This window comes from Erinaceus europaeus, chromosome 3 (genome assembly GCF_950295315.1).
Source record: "Erinaceus europaeus chromosome 3, mEriEur2.1, whole genome shotgun sequence".
Classification (NCBI taxonomy): Eukaryota; Metazoa; Chordata; class Mammalia; order Eulipotyphla; family Erinaceidae; genus Erinaceus; species Erinaceus europaeus.
This window is the reverse complement of record NC_080164.1, coordinates 123,074,802-123,094,855: the sequence shown is the minus strand read 5'-3', so window position 1 is coordinate 123,094,855 and position 20,054 is coordinate 123,074,802.

Below are 20,054 nucleotides of genomic sequence, written 5' to 3'. Positions count from 1 at the left end.
ATGGAAAGAATAATTTTTAAAAGTTCAGAGGGAAGATTTTCTTTGAAGATTAATATTACCACATAGCTATACATGAAGCCTCTTCATGTATAGCTATGTGGTAATTGTATAATATATCATACAATCATATCCATAGGAATGTCACATCTGACAGGTGATTGTCTTTTCTTTGTGTCTGTCTCTCTCCTTTGCCTTTTGCCATATAATGCTCCAAATATTTTCTCCAACTCCAACTTCTCTCTAGAACAAACGGCTTCCAAAGGCCAATCTCATGGTAGCACTGAGTTTCAACAAAGACTTAGGAGCAACAGCTTCTGGAAGCTCCTAGCATTTAATTTTGGATGAGAACCCTTCAGAAGGATGTCTGAAGTTTGAGTATCAACTGATTTTTATTATTATTATTAGTGACATACAAAATTTCAAAATAACAGGAGTACAATTCCATACTGTTTTCACCTCTAGAGTTCTGGGTCCCCGTCCGTCCACTGGAAACTGCAGTGGTTCTCCCAAGGTCACTGATATAGGCTGACTATTATTTATCTTTCTACTTATATATACCTTTGCCTACTTTGGCCCTGCCTTCCTTTTTAAGTCATACCTACACATATTACAATTTCTGAATGTCTTTCCTTTTTTTCCCTCTTCTTTCTCTGAGTCCTGATGGAATCTCCCCCTAACATTTCTCCCCTATCTGGGAGTATGGACCAAAAAAATTGGGGGGGGGGGTACAGAAGGTAGGAGCTCTGGCTTCTGTAATTGCTTCTCCATTGGACATGAGTGTGTTGGCAGGTTGACCCTTACAGCCAGCCTGTTTCTTTCCCTAGAGGGGTAAGTCTCTGGATCAACTGATTTTTTAATTAGCTCAGGAACTCCAAGCAGATGGCTAATGAATTATGACCACTCAACTCCTAAATCTGTTAAACTTACCTGTGTGTAGACCAGAGATGAATCCATCTCAGGTTAATTCTGCGAGAAAGAGTGCTAGAGTGGTGGGGAGGAAAGTGATGGGTGGGAGTCTGTGTGCATGTTTTATCACTGTTCTCTCTACGATGATGTTTTCTTCACTGACAATAGTTTTTTTTTTTTCTTCTTCTCCTTCTCATCCTACTCCTCTTTCTCCTTCTCCCTCTTCCTTCCATTTTCTTCTTTACACATATTCTTCACCACCTCTGATTATAGTCATGCAATCCACAGATGTGGTCTTGGCAGATGTGAATAAGGCAGTCAGAAAAATGAGGCAGCATAGTGTGCCAAGTACTGGGGCAGGAGTTTTCAAGGAAGCTATACCTCTTCAGAGCACTGGTCAACAGTAATAATGTTTTATTCTCTGACCTCCTTTCTTTTTCTTGGATGCATTAGAAAGTGCTGGGTGGAGAGATTGAGTTGGAGTCGGGGAAAGGGAGGAACAACTGCAAAGGTATTTTCCTATAGAACCATTAAGGTCTCTGTCATGTCTTCTATTTGGTTTGGTTTTAATGTGTCCACAGTTGAAATACATAATGCTAGGGTGCCAAAAGGATTGAAAAGTCATTTGGAATAACAGTAGGAGCTAAATCTGACCTCATGGGAAGAATGTTTCTCAGTGGAGACTCATGGGAAGCTTACATAGATGCGAGAGACAGACACATTGTCCACTCTCTAGGTTGAAAGGTCAGAGCATGGCAAATGCTGGTAAAATGTTCTGAAGGACAAACTGTACATGGCCCAAACATTTGGAATTTTTTGTTGTTCCTTTCTTTCTACTGACACATTTTCCAGCTCCTTCTTGAGCATAGGAAAACTCTTCATTCCTTTAAATATTGTTAATTTCTCATTATTTAGGCGTTTTTCACATTGGCTAAATCCAAGCCAATGGTGAACAAATAAGTTTATTGTCTCACTGTTCTGTGAAGATTGGAGTTATGCCATAAGCCAAGGAACTACCACTGGAAGCTGGAGTAGATCCTACCTTAGAGCCTTCAGAGGGAGTATGTCTTTGTTGATAAGCCTGACCTGAAATCTCTAGCCTCTAGAACTGTGAAACAATAAATTCCTCTTATTTAAGCTATTCACCTTGAGGTTGTTTGCTGCAAGAGCCTTAGGGAACCAAGACACTATCTAAAAATTGAGTGCTAGAATTTATGCTTCCAATGATTTCTCTCTGTGTCTCTTTCACATTTTTTTTTCCAAAGCATGAAATAAACATAGGAGTCTGTTTGCAGTATCATTCCTGATGGTTTTATTTCTGTATAGTTGAATTAAATTTAGCTGAGTTGTGTGAATAAGAACTGTTAAACGGATCAGAAACTAGCCTACCCTGAAGGCCATGTGCTTTGCTATGTGTATGGCCCAGGTATGTGCCCTGGTGTTGTATGCTTTACATTGGGTAGTTCTTCCCCGCCAAGAAAATTGCATCAGTCCTGTTAATTTCGCGGGCCTGCTTGGCCCCGCCCCAAGGAACCCCGAGAGAGGGTTCCTGAGTTCGAGAGTTTGAGAGTTCCAGAGTAAGAGAGAGTTCCTGAGTTCGAGAGGAAGAGAGAGAGGGAGAGGGTTCCTGAGTTTGAGAGTGCCAGAGTTTGAGAGGGTTCCCCAATACGAGAGTTCCAGAGTCCGAGAGTTGGAGAGTTCCCGAGTTACAGAGTAAGAGGGAGTGCTTGTGCCGCCGCAAAGAGACAGCAGAGTTCTGTTTGGTGATTAGTTTGTCTTAGTTTGTGAATCGTTGTTCCTGAATAAAGAAATACAGCTGCCCTGCCCAGCCGTTGTCTCCGCGTCTCTGTTACCCGCCTGTGAAGCTAGACCCGCCCGGCAAGAGCCTCTGAAATATTAACAACACCCTGGTACTACATGAGAATACCATGGTGCCAGGGAAAGCTGTGGTGCTGTGGTATCTCTCCTTTTGTTTCTCTCTCTAAAATAAGAGTGAAAAACCTAGCCCTTGGAGTGGTCAAATCAATTGTGTGTTAGGTCCTGGGGTTGCAAGACATAAAAATAAATCAAGTATTTCAAAATGGGCTTTAGGATGAACTCCAACTCAATATGTTCCTTAATTTTGAACCGAACTATGGAAGTGGTTATAAGAGTACCATAAAGATCTCTTAGAAAACTGGACAACCACATGCAGAAAAATGAAACTAGACCATCACTTAACACCAGACACCAAAATTAACTCAGTGGGTTAAGTACATGGATATTAGACCTAAACTGTAAATCATTGAAGAAAACTTCAGTGATATACTTCAGAACCTTTACATCAAAGATATATTTGGAGATTCCATCCCATGGGCAAGGGAAACTAAAGAAGGAATAAATATATAGGATCACATCAAACTAAAAAATAAGCAGCAAAAGAAAATTCCCCAGGATAAAAAAACAACTCAGTAATTGGGAGAAGATATTTGCACATCACACATCTAACAAGGGATTAATATTATACATATAAAGAAGTCATAAGGCTCAACAACAAAGAAGCAATAAAAAAAAAGTGGACCCACATAGCCACAAGGGAGACTCTAAGTACTGACTTAGCATACACACTGTTAAGGCCCGCTATTACGATCATTTTTATGTCTGGTTTATTTGTGTCAGTCCTTATGTAACACCTTGGTTTTGATGTAAGTTTCTTATAAGGTGAGAGAAGAAAAGAAACACAAGTGGATGTTGGATCTAGATTCATGAAGCTGAGGTACTGTTCCTAGTCCCTCAGTGGGGGAGACAGGGAGGTAACAGGACTAGAGACATGGGTTCAGGACAGGAGGCAGCAATATGTAAGAAATTCCTGAGAACAAGCAATGACTGTTTCCACTGACTTGAGCCGTGGGTATCCATCTGTTCACAGGGTTAGTGGCAACTGGCCACATTTCAGTAGACAGCACCATCAAATGCATAGGGGTCAGACCACATCCATCTACTTCACAAAACCAAGAGGCTTGAAAAGACACAGCTGAGAGATAACTCACTAGGTGGAAAGTCACTTTGTCACGTGTAAGTAAGGACTGGGGTCTGAAGCACTGGAACCACGTGGGAGCACCATGCACAGCACTGAGAGTGAGCTCCACGAATGGTGGAGCAGTGCTGTAGTGTCTGTCCTTCTCTGACAATTTAACTGAAATTTAAAAAACAAAAAGTCTTTTGGGAGCAATGGAATTGTGTAAGCACAAACTTTGGCATAAAAAAAAAAAGAAAAAAGTATCAAAGGGCAGGGATACACACAGTCTTTCCTCTGATTGTTAAGAATCATATTATTTTCCTCACTTTTCACAGGCAACTGGAAAGGAGAAAATGAAGTATGAGAACTAAAAAGAATGAGAACTTAACCAAAAATAAAATCTAGCTTGAGAGAAATGATTAAATAGGGAGAGATAAAGATGTCTTTAATTGGCATGGGAGGTTAGACTGGTTTTAAAATAAAGAGATACTGTGTGTCCCCATATTTATCCAAGTGTAACTTAAGACATGAACTGCTACATTTGTTCTGCATTTTCTTTGTACAAAAATAAGTGTGTGGTTCAGAGAGTTCTTTTTTTTTTTTTTAATTTTCCCAGATAATTCTTTTTCACACTTGACCTAAACAGATAGAAACCCTGTGGAGCAAATTACAGGATGATTCAGAGCAGGAAACATAGACCATGAGGTCATGGCACATATGTGTAATGGACTCACTCCCAGTGTCAGTAGATTCCCTGTGGGATAAAAGCAGCTTCTGTACCTTTTAGTAAATTGTTTTAAAATAGAGACAGAGAGGGATAAAGATATATATATATTTATATATTATACGTATTTATATATTTATTTATATATTTATAATATGTATATATATATATATTCAGGTAGAGAACAGCATCAAGACTCCTTTTAATGCAGTGGGAGCTGGGCTTGAACCTGGGCATGTGCATAGTAAAACAGCACACCATCCAAGTGAGATATAGCACCAGCCCTTACTAGATTTTTAATAAAGACTGGTTGATTTATTTTCATGGGAGAGACCTGAGTCCTACCACATGGTGGTGTCGGGGATTGCACCTGGAATCCCTGGGACCTCCTCATGCACATCAAAGTACAGTCTCTACGCTATCTCCCAGACCCAGCTCTTAGTAGTTGTGACTAGCTGACACAATTGAGTCAGCCTTTTTTCAGGTGACTATATGGCACCAGCAGAATTTAACATGTCCTCAATTTAAAAATATGTCCAGACAGATGGCCTTTACTTTTCAACTCTTAGTTAATTTTTCTATTAAAATGCAGACACAGTGGCTTGGAAGGTGGCACAGTGGATAAAGTGTGGACTCACAGACATGCGGTCCTAAGTTCAGTCGCTGAACTTTAAAAAAAAAACAAAACATGCACACACATTTAAGATAATTTGCCTCAATGTTTTTTTAATAACCAGATCTCCTTTTAATTACTTCTTACTGTGTTTTGAGCAGTACACCAACAGGGAAAATTTATTGTAAGATCATTGTTAATTCATACTTAATTAAAGAAATAGAAGAGTTCAAATTAGAACTTCTGGCCAGCTCTAAATAACTGCTGCCACTTCACCACCTCCATATGTCACAGGCTAAAGGTACCCCTGCCTCACTAACTTATCACTTCCAGAGCTTTCAGAATGGTGACCTAAGAAGCTAGTATAAATGTCTTTTTGGGAGAAACAACTGGTCTTGAATAAGTTCACATCTGAGCTTTGGTTTTCACTGAGACAGGATGCTACAGTTTAATTTTTTTATAATATTTATTTATTTTCCTTTTTGTTGCCCTTGTTTTGTTGTAGTTATTATTGTTGTTCTTGATGTCATCGTTGTTGGATAGAACAGAGAGAAATGGAGAGAGGAGGAGAGGAGAGGAAGACAGAGATGGGGAGAAAAAGACACCTGCAGATCTGCTTCACCGTTTGTAAAGCGCCAGGGGCTTGAACCGGGATTCTTATACGCCGGTCCTTGCGCTTTGTACCACATGCGCTTAATCCAATGCACCATCGCCGGACTCTCCCAGATGCTACAGTTTAAAGGGGATAATAAAACGTTTCTACATTGGGGTGGGAAGATTTGCATGGTTCAATATGCATAAAAATTTCTTGTATTTCATACAGTTTGCCAGTTATTTTACTTTTAGGAATTGTTTATGAAAAATTTATTTTAGGGGCCAGGGAGACAGCATAATGGTTTTGCAAAAAGACTTTCGTATCTGAGACTTTGAGGACCCAGGTCCAATCCCCAGCACCATCATAAGCTAGAGCTGAGCAGTGCTCTGGTCTTGGTCCCCCCCATTAAAAAGAAATAAAATATTTTTAAAAAGAAATTTATCTTAAAGAATTATTCTTAATTTAAACAATAGGGAAACGTCCAATGGAGGGGATGAGATATGGCACTCTGTTGGTGAGAATTGTATGCAATTTTACTCCTCTTATCCCACAATCTTGTCAACCATTATTAAATTACTAATAAAAAAAGAAGTTGGAAAACAAGAAAACACAAAGCAGAAGTTGGACTGGAGTTGGAAAAGACTCTGGGGGGTGGGGGAGGAGGTGGGTCCCGGAACATGATGGCAGAAGAGGTTGAATTGTTATATGGAAAACTGAGAAATGTCACACACGTAAAAACTATTGTATTTTACCTTTGACTGTAAACCATTAATACCCTCAAGAAAGGAAAAGGGGGTAAAAATAGAACACCATGTATGGCACCAAGATAAGAAAAAAAAGAAATTTATCAGAAATATGGGAACATTTATGTATACAAACCTGTTCACTGCAGCATTATTTATAAGTGCAAATAACACAGGGAAAGAAGCAAGGCAGCAGTCGTCTCCTTTTTGATTGGCAACATTAAATCTTGCTTTTTGACTCCTCGAGACAGTGTTAAGCCTGTGTCAACAGCATCTGTCCACAAATTCAGGAAAAAAAAAATCATTCGGAAGTAGTTTTTCCCTTTAAGATGTTACATTGCTTTCTTGTCTATCCTAATGTATCTCTAGATCTGCTTACATTTTGTATTTTAAGTTCTTCCGATGTTCCAGACATCAACTCTTGGAAGCACTTGAGAATCTGTTTGACTATGAAATTTAAGAATTGAAAGACATTTGAGAACTAAATTACACCCATGCTCCACCCCCTTGCTTTTCTCCTCTCTCTCTCTACCTCTCAAAAGCTAGAAATATTCACTCTGCCCTTTAATCGTGTCCTTATTCCCTGTTTCCTTTCTGTACAAATACCACACGCTAACCAATTATACCACTGGAACTCGCTGGAGCTCAAAACAACAGAAATCAGTTGTCTCAGTTTTTTGATGCCAGAAGTTCGAAATGAAGATATCAGCAGCACCATATTGTCTTAAATCTGTAACAGAGAATCATTTCTTGCTTCTAGCTTCTTTTTGCCCCAGAGCAATTTTAGGCTTCTTTGGATTGCAGATGTGTCATTCACTCCAATCTGTGTCCATTGTCAAATGTCTTTTACTCTGTGTGAGTAACCATGTCCAAGTTTCCCCCTCCCTATAAGGGTGCTGGTCATATTGGATTAGGAGCCCAACTTGGTCTAGCATGACCTCAGCTCAACTAATTACATCTGCAATCATTCTCTTTCCAAATGAGGTCATATTATAAGGCATAGGAAGTTGGAAATCAGCATGTGAATTTGAGGATGGGGAGGGATAGCCTATATCAAGAAGAAAATTGGAGGTCTAGAAAAATAAATTGCTGTCTTATAGCCAGAGAGTCTTGTTAATTTTGATGTTTTCTGCTTTGTTTTGGGCTCTTGGTTAATAAAATCTGGGGAGTTAACTGGGTCGCTGAATATCCATTCCATTTGAAGAACAGTTTGGACACCAGGAAGGCCTATTGAGGCATAGCTCTATTTCTGAGGTTTGGTGTATGGAGTTCACCGTGGGTAAAGGCAGTGGTATTATGTGATGAACCAGCAGTGGAGGTAATGAGTCCAGAGGAGTAGAAAAGAACCTTTCTACTCACTTCCTAGCACATCTCAAAAAGTAATTCCTGTTGCACCAGGGAAAGTTCTTTCCCTTCCAAAGGAAGGGTGATCTCCTTCTAGAGTCATAGATTTATGAGCTTTCCTGTTGGCTCCTTTATTTTTCATCTCCCTAGTTGCTCGGAGGAAAAATCAGGATAATTTTTAAAGTAGTACTTCCAACCTAACATCTTTTATTGCTCTTGGGTTTGTGGTTTTGGGTACTACTCACACATTTTCATCCACAAAGTAAGCTTGAGTTGTTGAAATGTGGTTGTTAATTAATCAGTTACTCCAAGCAAAATCGTTCCTGCTAGACATTTCTTGTGTCATCTTTCCAGTGAGTTTGAAACCAGGTTTCCAATAATTTCTGATCATGAAGGATCCCCTGGCCCAAGATTCATGGTAGAAAAGTTCATGGAAAGCTTAGGTGTTAACTTTTTTCCTGGATCTTTTCCAGCTGGTTTTAATTCCCTCTGCTTGCTTGGGCTTTCCCACATTGCCTTTTTATGTGGGTGTGAGAGGAACCTTCCTGTCAGTGGCTAATAAAACTCACCCTTGCCCTCTCAGTTTTCTTACTAAAGGGTGGAGAAAGAGACTCTGATGGTAATTTTTACCGTGAGATTTAGGCCAACTTGATTTTAATACATTCCTATTTTAATTACTTAAATTGACTTTAATTTTAACTAGGAGAGTGCAGTTGGGAATATGGTTTTTTTGTTGTTTGTTTTTTTTGTTTTTTTCTTCTTTACATTTTCATGAAGGATAATTTGGAAAGCTCCTGAAAAAAATGTATGATTCCTTACCTAATGTACCCTCCGGAGGAAACAGGAGCCCCACAAGTGTGAATTTCCTCTAAAGTTTTAATAAAGGGTTAGAAATTCATACGTGCTAGCAGCCAAAGGCAAAAATATTAGTTATCTTTGCATTGTGTGTAGTCAAAAGTCCTTGGAGTTATGGGACTGACTGATGGAGATACTACGTGGTGATTAAGTAGGCAAAGAAGGGATGTCCTCTGGGCAAATAGCTGTACTAGTAAGTCATACAGGCAAGCACTGGGCACTGATGAAGATGGTCAAAGGAAGAGTGTACCACATTCTCGGGGCTCCTGGATAAATACAATCCCTTGGCCTCTTTTGAATCCCACTTTCCATGTTTTACATTCATTATCTTTGGTTCTGGATCAGATAATTTGCTCTTGGGCTTGTCCTGTCATTTGAAAGTTCTTTTCTTTAAAGCTTGGTTAAAATACATGCTGCCTTTGCATGTAAGACGAATACTATTAGTACTGTTGTGAATACTGCATTCGGTATTGTGTAATGGGAGCAACTCAGTGATGACACCTTAATTCAGTTCTTTATATTTGTTACTTTGGTTCTCATGGAGACCATAAGAAGGGATATTCCTTTTTTTCATTTGCATTATTTCTTATTCACATTGAACAATATTCTCAAGGTGTGCTTTATAAGGTCAACAGTCCACCAGTTCATATTTCAGTTCTATGTCAGTTGTATTTTCTCCTGAAATCTCTCTTCTGCTTCCTTTTGGATTGTAATCTTTTTTTTTTTTTTTTTGTAAAATCATTTTATTGGGTACTTAATGGTTTACAGTAATGTTGTGTCAACACATGGGTGCAGTTTACCATGTGTCCTATTTATAGGGGCCTATTAAACACTATCTTCCCCAATGCCCTCCCCCACACTTAAGTTAATTTCCAAAATCATGGGGTCATGGAACATGAACCAACACCCTTTTCACCCCCACTCCCTCCCTATGTCCCCAGAATCCTTTGCTTTGGGGCAATATACTATACCCAGAAAGCCTGTAATCTTGTAACTCCATTGCAAAAATTCATCCTGCACTCCAGTTATTAACATTTTTTGTTTTGTTGTTATTGTTGTTGAGCATCCTATTTCCTGTAATTTGTGTAAGAAGGGATATTATTGACATTTACAGCTGAGGAACTGAACCTTAGGTAGGTTGTTAACATATGGAAGTGTTAGTAGATACAAAGTACCCATCCAGCTAGGAGCTTGAGGAGATGGCTCAGTAGCAGAGTGCATGCCTTACATGTGTGAAGACCTGGGTTCAATTCCTTGTAATAGATCAGATGGTGAAGTAATGGTTTGGTATCTCTCTCAACTGAAAAAAAAATAAGCAAAATGCACTCACTATACTGGTTACGTATCAACTGAAAATAAATTAAGCAAAATGTACCCACTATACTGGTTACACAGTGTGGTGGGTCTGCAGAAATCCCTTCATGCCCGAGGCACCAGAGGCCCAAATTCATACCCCAGTCCCACTAGAAGCCAGAGGTACTCATGTGGGGGGAAAAAAAAAGACTTTTAGGAGACCAGGTGGTGGTGCCTGAAGTATAAAGACCTGCACAAAGATCCTGTTTCTGCCCCCTGTTCCCCACCTGCAGGGGGGTCACTTCACAAGCAGTGAAGCAGGTCTGCAGGTATCTATCTTCTGAGCTCCTTCTCTATTCCCCCACCCCAATTTCTCTCTGTCTTGTCCAATAAAATGGAAAAAAAAATGACCACCAGGAGCAGTGTATTTGTAGTGCTGGCACCAAGCACCAGCGATAACCCTGGAGGAAAAAGAAAATGCACCCAGTTAGTAGTTAGTGCCAGAGAACTAATGGAAATAGAACTCAGACAGACTGATGAAAAGGTGGAAAGGACTGTGATGAGAGGTAGATCAACAAGGGCTCTTTTGTTGTGCTTGTTGTTGTTATTGTTGTGATAGCTGTTGTTGTTGGATAGGACAGAGAGAAATGGAGAGAGGAGGGGAAGACAGAGAGGAAGAGAGGAAGATAGACACCTGCAGACCTGCTTCACCGCCTGCGAAGCGACTCATCTACAGGAGCCGTGGGCTGGAACCGGGATCCTTACGCCGGCCCTTGCACTCTGCTCCATGTGCACTCAACCTGCTGGGCCACTGCCAGACTCCCAGCACTTTTGTGGGTGATTTGAACTGTGCAATGCATCAATGGTACTTTATAAATTTAGGGGCCAATATGGTTTCTAGGGACCAGCTTCTGTTCATTAAGTATATTAATTTGTTTAAAAAAATCAGTTACTCAGTATCTGTTTTATCAGCCAATTGCGGAAGATGACAATTAGAAAGTTGATAATATGGAATTAGTAATCTGAAAAATAAAGAAGAAACAATGGAAAGTGCTCTCTTGGTGTCAAGAAAAATCAAAGAGAAATTCAAGGCATTAGTAGAGAGATTAGTGACTGTAATAATGCATTTCTATGTTCTGAATAAGAAGGCATTGGGCATGGTCTGTGCAAAACAAAGCTAGAATTCCAAGCAGAAATGCAATAACTTTAAGAAACTTTTCTTGGCACTAGGAGATCAGACATGTACTTTTATATGCCATAAATTGAAAAAAGCTAAAATTCTGAAGTATTGAGGCCACAGCTATAAAAATTAAGATTTAAACTAGATCTGTGTGAGTAAGAAAATAAATATTCTGGTATGCTAAATACTATTTTATACAATATTTTCTAATATTGTATAAAATTTGCTTGGCAAATTTTCTACTTCAGCTAATATGAATAGTTATTTTTGTTGGCAAAAAAAGTTTAATAAAACAGAATCAAGCCACCATTTATTCACATAGTAAAATTGAAAATTTCCAGCATTTGATGAAAATTATCTATGCATTTATTTCATTGCTGTTCATAGGTGCTAATCGTAATTTCATTTACATTTCTGACAAAAACAAAGTGCTAGTGTAAAGGTATTTGAGACTTAGAAGTATGAAAAATATGAAATTGTTTAGAAAGAAGCAAGTATGTCTCTTTTTTTTCCCCCTCCAGGGTTATTGCTGGGGCTCTGTGCCTGCACCACGAATCCACTGCTCCTGCAGGGTTTTTTTTTTTTTTCTTTTGTTGCCCTTGTTGTTTATCGTTGTTATTATTGTTGTTGTCGTCATTGTTAGGACAGAGAGAAATGGAGAGAGGAGGGGAAGACAGAGAGGGGGAGAGAAAGATAGACACCTGCAGACCTGCTTCACCACTTTCAAAGCGACTCCCCTGAAGGTGGGAAGCGGGGGCTTCAACCGGGATCCTTAGGCCGGTCCTTGCACTTTGCACCACCTGCGCTTAACCCGCGGCACTACTGCCTGACTTCCTCTTTTACTTATTTTTGATAGAGATAGAAATTGAGAGGAAAGAAGGACATACAGAGAAGGAGGGAGAAGAGGTGGGATAGACAGATAGATAGATAGATAGACAGACAGATAGATATCCTGGTATGCTAAATACTATTTTATACAATATTTTCTGATGCATGGCAAATGCTTCACCACTTGTGGAGCTTTCCCCATGCAGGTGAGGGCCAGAGGCTTGAACCCACGTCCGTGTGCACTATAACATGTGTGCTCAACCAGGTGAGCCACCACCTGGCCCTTCACTCTAATCTTAATTTAAGCCTTTCATTTTGAAATCTCTCTCACACATCACCAAATCTATATTCTGATTCAGCTGGTAGTTAACATCTACTAGTGTAATGACAAGTTAATCTGTTGTAATTTCAAGAAGCACTGTAGACAGTGGTTAATATCTACATGTGTAGTTTAAAATAATTTATTCTTGCTTACTTGTCAGGATCATCCGGATATAGTATGGCTATAACATTTTTTTTAAAGCAGATTTTTAGAAAAATGCAGGTATTTGTCTTGTCTTCAGATGGTTGGTTTCCTGCAATTTGGAAATGAACAAATGTGTCTTTGTATTCCTTTTTTTCTACTTCTAGCACATTCATGGCCAAAAGAGAAACATTATTAACTGGGAGGAGCATAAATAATTCACTCCTTGTGATTTCGGTAGGAAAGTTAATTGACATTGTCCTTTGTGAAGCTTATTCATATGAATAAATGGGTTTAACTTCCATTAAACCATCCATCAACCTTCCACCAACCATCCCATGATTCCCTTCCACCAACCATCCCATGATCCCCTGTGGACTTTCTCATTCATACAACTGAAGGAAACTGTAGTAACGGTCAGCATACTTATCTTGTGGGCATTTAGTTTTTTCCACAGCCTATCTTGGGGGTCCTAGATTATGACAACAGTGGGGGGAAAGAAAAGTTCCCCCAAAAGGTCTCAAAGCCTGGAAAACACCTTGAGAACCATCTGTCACCCTTTGGCAGCCTAGACATCAAATGATGTCCAAACACAATTGTTTGAGCTCTTGTGCGGACAATATTTCCCATTCATCTCTCTCCCTCCTCTCCTCTTTTTCGCTCTGCCAAAAGCCTAACTCGCTTTTAAGTAGCCCCTGTCTTCCAAGTCCAGGCTGTTAGTGTCGCTGAGAGAATTTAGGAAGAAGCAGTCTTGGCTGAGAATGAGAGCCAAAGGCCAGTCAGTGAAGGAACAATGTCTGGGTTTTGAGAACAGCTGGTGCTGCAGAGGGAGAAAAGCAGCCTGGCAAAGGAGGAAAGAATGTGCTTGTCACTTCAAGAAGCAAGAAACTTCGATTTCCTTCTGGCCTCTGCCAACACTGTTTATTGGAAATGACAGAGTGGTGGTGATGGCAGGTGACTTTTGGTAAAATTTTATGGAATTTTTCATGTTTTACTTTACCCTTTCGAAAGAGCAGATAAATGTACAAATCCCGCAGTATGACTATTCTGAATTCTGCTTGTGTTTTCATTGGATAAGTAACTGTTGTTCTTCAGAGTTATTTTTAAGAATGCTGCCCCTGGCCCATTTGGAAGCTGCACTAGTTTCCTTGCATGTTAGCTGAATTTGTTCTAGGGATTTTGGAGAAAAGTATCAGAGGGTACTGAAAGGAAAGTCAGAGCCCTAGGGAGAAAATACCTTACACTGAGAACATGAGTCAAATTTATGGTTGGGGAAAATTGGATGGGCCCATTTAGAGAAAATAGGGAAGGTTACACTAAAACCAAAGTTGAGCTTATGAAAAACTTGACAAAGTTGAGGAGAAATAAGGTTTCTGAGATATCACATTCTTCGGTCATGTTTTGTTTCCTGTGACTTTTCTTGAATTCTTTTTTTTAATTATATATTTTTTTATAAAATGGAAATATTGACAAGACCATAGATAAGAGGGGTACAATCTTTTCTTGAATTCTTATGGAAATGAATAGACTAACAGAGGCTATTTTCTCACTCTGAATTCCATTTGTAAATAGCCCAATGTTAATATCCAGGAAATAATAATTTTTACCATTCTAAGTCTCTTGCCTTCCTTTTTCAGTAGTCAGTGTTTTTTTTTTTTTCTTATCTCCTTCATAATTCTATTTTTAAACATACCTAATTCCTTTTCTTGGCAATAAAATGCTAGTTAGTTGAATCTTGAGACATAGATACATCTAAAACTTAAAATGGGGAAACAGAATTGAGAAGAAATAATTATTTTTGAGCTTTGTCTATGTGACAAATCCTGTACTACCTTTATTCCTTGGATAATTTTTTGACATAAGAATGATTACATCCAATTTAAAGATGAGATACTGAGGCTTAGTGAAGATCTTTATAACTTATCTAGTATCTGATATTTTAATGAATGTTAAGGTCAAGGTATCTGTTTGTTCCTTTTATGTCCATTTCATCTTTTTGTAACAACTCCCTGATGTTTCTCAGAACCACGTTACCCTATCTCATGGGGCTTGGTCTATATCTAGATTTTGTGACTTTGTTAGGAAGTGAACCACCTGGAATGAAATTAGAGAATCCTATGAAAGGAAAGGCCTCACCTGAGTAATGAGGATGAAGGGTTGGCATTCCATACCTCACATCTCTGGATACAGTCTGAAGTGAAGCATGCTGAGGTGGTACTCCTTGCGTTGATTAGGTTGGCATCGGCGGATGCAATATCATTTGGTATGAATTGAGAGAAGCATGCAGGAAAGTGAGCCCTACCCTAGAGGTTCCAGGACTGGGGGAAATATAGGCTCTATTGAAGAAGTTGGAGGTTCCTGCTGTCTTAGGCATAAGAAGACAATGGATAGTTATTGTTATCATCACATTATTTGGCAATGGTGTTAACTTTGAAAAATCCCTTTTTTAGGATTTGCTATATCATATACTGTCGGGATAGCCTGAGGGTACTTCTTCCCGAGCTAGTGCTCTCTGGGTTGGAGAGAACTCAACTGGAGCTGATCTAGGCTGCTGTGTGAGAGAGGGATCAGGAACTCGTGCTGCACCAACTTCCGCAGGAGATACACTCTGGAACTCTCGGAGCCGGAAAGCAATTTCCAAGTGTCTTTAATCAGAAGAGCAGCTGTTTTTATACTCTCCAAGTAGGGTGGAAACAGGATGTGATATAGAGAGGGTGGAGAGAAAAGTGACTGGTGAAAATCAGAGTGTGACAAGGAGGGGGCGGAACAGGCGAGAATCCTATAACTGAACCACCAATGCCCTGGAGTGCTTTATGTAAAAGTGATTTATGTAAATAGACCAAACCTTTGGATCAGTAAATCCCTATATAGCCATATGGATAAGAAGAAGCCAGGGGGAGATGGCAACTACCCAACAATATACAACATCACCATAATTTATGTCCTTTGATATTATTTGTATATAGCTGCACGTCCAGGGGATATATTAGCTTCAGGCTCAGCTGGATCCAGGGGCACAGATTTTTCTCTTCAAGAGTGAAATGTCTTCATCATTTGGTTTTACTCTCCTCTGTACTGGCTAGGTTCTTTGACTGCCTAATTCGACATGGTAAGCCTTGTTCATTTGAGATTTTCATTCTATAAATTTTAGCAACCTTGGTGTGTGGGGAGGGTGGAGAGGGACTGTGCTTCACTTTGCCCAATTTAGTAAAATTTTTTGGGCTGAGTATAACAGAATTATCTTGAATCACATGACTATTCCTGAACCAAGAATTACTATCAAGGAGATAGACTATGCTGAATCACGTCCACCCATGGAGCCCACAGTTGGGTCAGATTGTCTGAACAACATGGACTGGAGACAGGGTGAAGTGGTTCTGAGAAACATCAGGAAGTTGTTACAAAAAGATGGAATGGACATAAAAGGAACAAACAAAACAAAATTAATGTCAATGAGAAGACCAGATATTGAAAAAAAAGCTTAATCTCTCTTTAGAGTTGAGTGGTTAACAGCCAACAGTTACTTCCTTAATGTTAAAAGTATTTTTTTGGAAAAAATAAACAAACTAACAAACCATCATGAAGACTAAGTTTGTCCAGTCCTGTTACCCACTGGAATGATTCCAGTGGCTATATATCTTTTCATTGGAGAGTTGGACTGTTTCTGTATCTTGACTACTTAATTATAAACAGTGCCATAGTGAAGTTATTGCCTTTTTAAATAAGCTAATTAATTAGTTCCACTAACTAATTCATTAATTAATTTTTTTTTTTTTTTTTTTTTTTTGTTTTTTTTTTTTTTTTATTTATTTAAATTTTTAATTTAAGAAAGGATTAGTGAACAAAGGCATAAGGTAGGAGGGGTACAACTCCACACAATTCCCACCACCCAATCCCCATAACCCACCCTCTCCCATGATAGCCTTCCCATTCTCTAGCCCTCTGGGAGCATGGACCCAGGGTCGTTGAGGGTTGCAGAAGGTAGAAGGTCTGGCTTCTGTAATTGCTTCCCTGCTGAACATGGGTGTTGACTGGTCGGTCCATACTCCCAGTCTGCCTCTCTCTTTCCCTAGTAAGGTGTGTCTCTGGGGAAGCTGAGCTCCAGGACACATTGGTGGGGTCCTCAATCCAGGGAAGCCTAGCCAGCATCCTGGTGGCATCTGGAACCTGGTGATTGAAAAGAGAGTTAACATACAAAGCCAATCAATTTGTTGAGCAAACATGGATCCCAAGATTGGAATAGTGGAGAGGAAGTGTTGGGGAGGTACTCACTGCAAACTCTAGTGTAATGCTGCTTTCAGGTATATATTTTGCAGTAGTTTATGGATACGTGTGCACATACGCTCTCTCTCACAGAAACTGGTATATGTCTAGGTTATGGGACTTTGTTAGAAAGTGAACTACCTGAGATGAAATTAGAGTGTACTATAAAAGGAAAGGTCTCACCCGAGTAATGAAGCTGAAGGGTTGTCACTCCACACGTGAAGTCTCTGGATACACTCTGAGGTGAAGCATGTTGAGATGGCAATCGTTGCTTTGGTTAGGTTGTGATCGGCGGATGCAATATTATTTGGTATGGAATGGGAGAAGCATACGGGAAAGTGAGCCCTATCCAAGGGTGCCAGGACTGGGGGAAGTAGGGGCTCTATAGTGAAGATGTGAGGTTCCTGCTGTCTTAGGGTTCAAAAAGACAATCAATAGTTAATATTACCCACACATTATTTGTTAATTGGGTTAACTTTGAAAAGTCCCTTTGTTATGGTTTGCTGTACAGTACCCAGTATCTTGTATATAGCTGTGCTATTGGAAGCTTCTAATCTACTTGGTCTAGGCTTTTGAGAGAGTCCGCATATCAAATACGTAGCCTATCTATTAAAAAGATTCAGTTTGTCTTTTGAGAACCTTTGAGACATACAATTGATTTCCCCCTCTCATATTAATTAACTACTGATTTATATGACTACATTTTGCTAGGAGTGTACATAAACACCATTCCCATCACCAAAGGACCGTGACCCATCCCTCCCGCCCATTCCCACCCCCCACTGGCCCAGGAAGCTACATGTCTACTCCTCACCACTGGGTTTTTACTTTGGTGCCCTACTTACAATTTGATCAGGTCCTGCTTTTAGTTTCCCTTTCAAATCTTCTAAGTCAGCTTCTGTTGATGAGTGGGATCATCCCATACTCATCTTTAACTTTCTGACTTAGTCCACTTAACATAATTCCTTCTAGCTCTGTCCAAGATGGGTCAGAGAAGGTGAGTTCATTGTTCTTGATAGCTGCATAGTATTCCATTGTGTATATATACCACAGCTTTCTCAGCCATTCATCTGTTGTTGGGCACCTGGGTTGCTTCCAGGTTTTAGCTATTATGAATTGTGCTGCTATGAACATAGGAGTACACACCTCTTTTTGGTTGGGTGTTATGGAGTCCTTGGGGTATAACCCCAGGAGAGGAATTATTGGGTCATATGGAAGGTCCATGTCTAGCCTTCTGAGGGTTTTCCAGACTGCTCTCCACAGAGGCTGTACCAATTTACATTCCCACCAGCAATGTAAAAGGGTTCCTCTGTCCCCACATCCTCTCCAGCATTTGTTGCTGCTGTCCTTTTTGATGTATGCCATTCTTACAGGAGTGAGGTGGTATCTTAGTGTTGTCTTAATTTGCATTTCTCTGACAATCAGTGACCTAGAGCAGTTTTTCATATGTTTGTTAGCCTTTTGGATCTCCTCTGTGGTGAGTGTTTTGTTCATTTCCTCTGCCCATTTTTGGATGGGGTCATTTGCTTTTTTGTGGCTAAGTTTGCTGAGCTCTTTATATATTTTGGTGATTAGTTTCTTGTCTGATGTCTGGCATGTAAAGATCTTCTCCCATTCTGTGAGGGGTCTCTCTGTTTGTTTAATAGTTTCTTTGGATGTGCAGAAGCTTTTCAATTTGATGTAGTCCCATTGGTTTGTTTCTGCTTTGGTCTTCCTTGCAATTGGGTTTGATTCATCGAAGATATCCTTGAGGTGTAGATGGGAAAGTGTTTTACCAATGTTTTCCTCTAAGTATTTGATTGTTTCTGGTCTGACATCTAGGTCTTTGATCCATTTGGAGTTGATTTTTGTTTCTGGTGAGATAAAGTAGTTCAATTTCATTCTTCTGCATGTTTCAACCCAGTTTTCCCAGCACCATTTATTGAAGAGAGCCTCCTTCTTCCATTTAATCCTTTGGGCCCCCTTATCAAAGATTAGATGCCCATAGGTGTTGGGATTTACTTCTGGGCTTTCAATTCTGTTCCACTGGTCTGTGTGCCTATTTTTGTTCCAGTACCATGCTGTTTTGATGATGATGGCTTTATAATATAGTTTAAGGTCTGGGAGTGTGATGCCTCCATTTCTGTTTCTTTTCCTCAAGATGGTTTTGGCAATTCTAGGTGTTTTCAGGTTCCAGATAAATGATTGTAGTGTTTGTTCTATTCTCTTAAAGAAGCTTGGTGGAACTTTGATGGGTATTGCATTAAATTTGTATATGGCTCTGGGGAGAATGTTCATTTTGATGATATTTATTCTTCCAATCCATGAGCATGGGATATCTTTCCATTTCTTGGTATCAGTTTCTATCTCCTTGAGTAGCGACTCATAGTTTTCAGCATACAAGTCTTTCACTTCTTTGGTCAACTTTATTCCTAGGTATTTGATTGATTTTGCTGAAACAGTGAATGGGAGTGATTTCTGGATGTCTTCTTCTTCAGATTTAGTGTTTGCATAAAGAAATGCCACTGATTTTTGTACATTGATTTTGTAGCCTGATACCTTGCTATATTGCCTAACAACTTCCAGTAATTTTCTACTGGATTCTTTAGGTCTTTCTATGTATACTATCATATCATCTGCAAATAGTGAGAGCTTGACTTCTTCCCTTCCAATCTGTATCCCTTTGATTTCTTTCTCTTGCCTGATTGCTATGGCAAGAACTTCCAATACTATGTTGAAGAGTAACGGTGACAGTGGGCAGCCCTGTCTAGTCCCTGATCTGAGGGGGAATGCTTTCAGCTTCTCTCCATTGAGTATGATGTTGGCTGTAGGTTTGCTATATATAGACTCCACTATCTTGAGGAATTTCCCATCTATTCCCATTTTTTGTAGAGTTTTGAGCATGAATGGGTGTTGGATTTTGTCAAAGGCTTTCTCTGCATCTATTGAGATAATCATGTGGTTTTTGGCTTTGCTTTTATTGATGTGATGAATGACATTGATTGATTTACGGATGTTGAACCAGCCTTGCATTCCTGGAATGAATCCCACTTGGTCATGATGAACAATCTTTTTGATGTGTTGCTGTATCCGGTTGGCCAAGATCTTGTTTAATATTTTGGCATCTATGTTCATCAGAGATATTGGTCTGTAGTTTTCCTTTTTTGTTCTGTCCCTATCAGCTTTTGGTATCAGGGTGATGTTGGCTTCATAAAAGGTGGAAGGGAGTATTCCTGTTTCTTCAATCTTATGGAATAGCTTAAGAAGTAT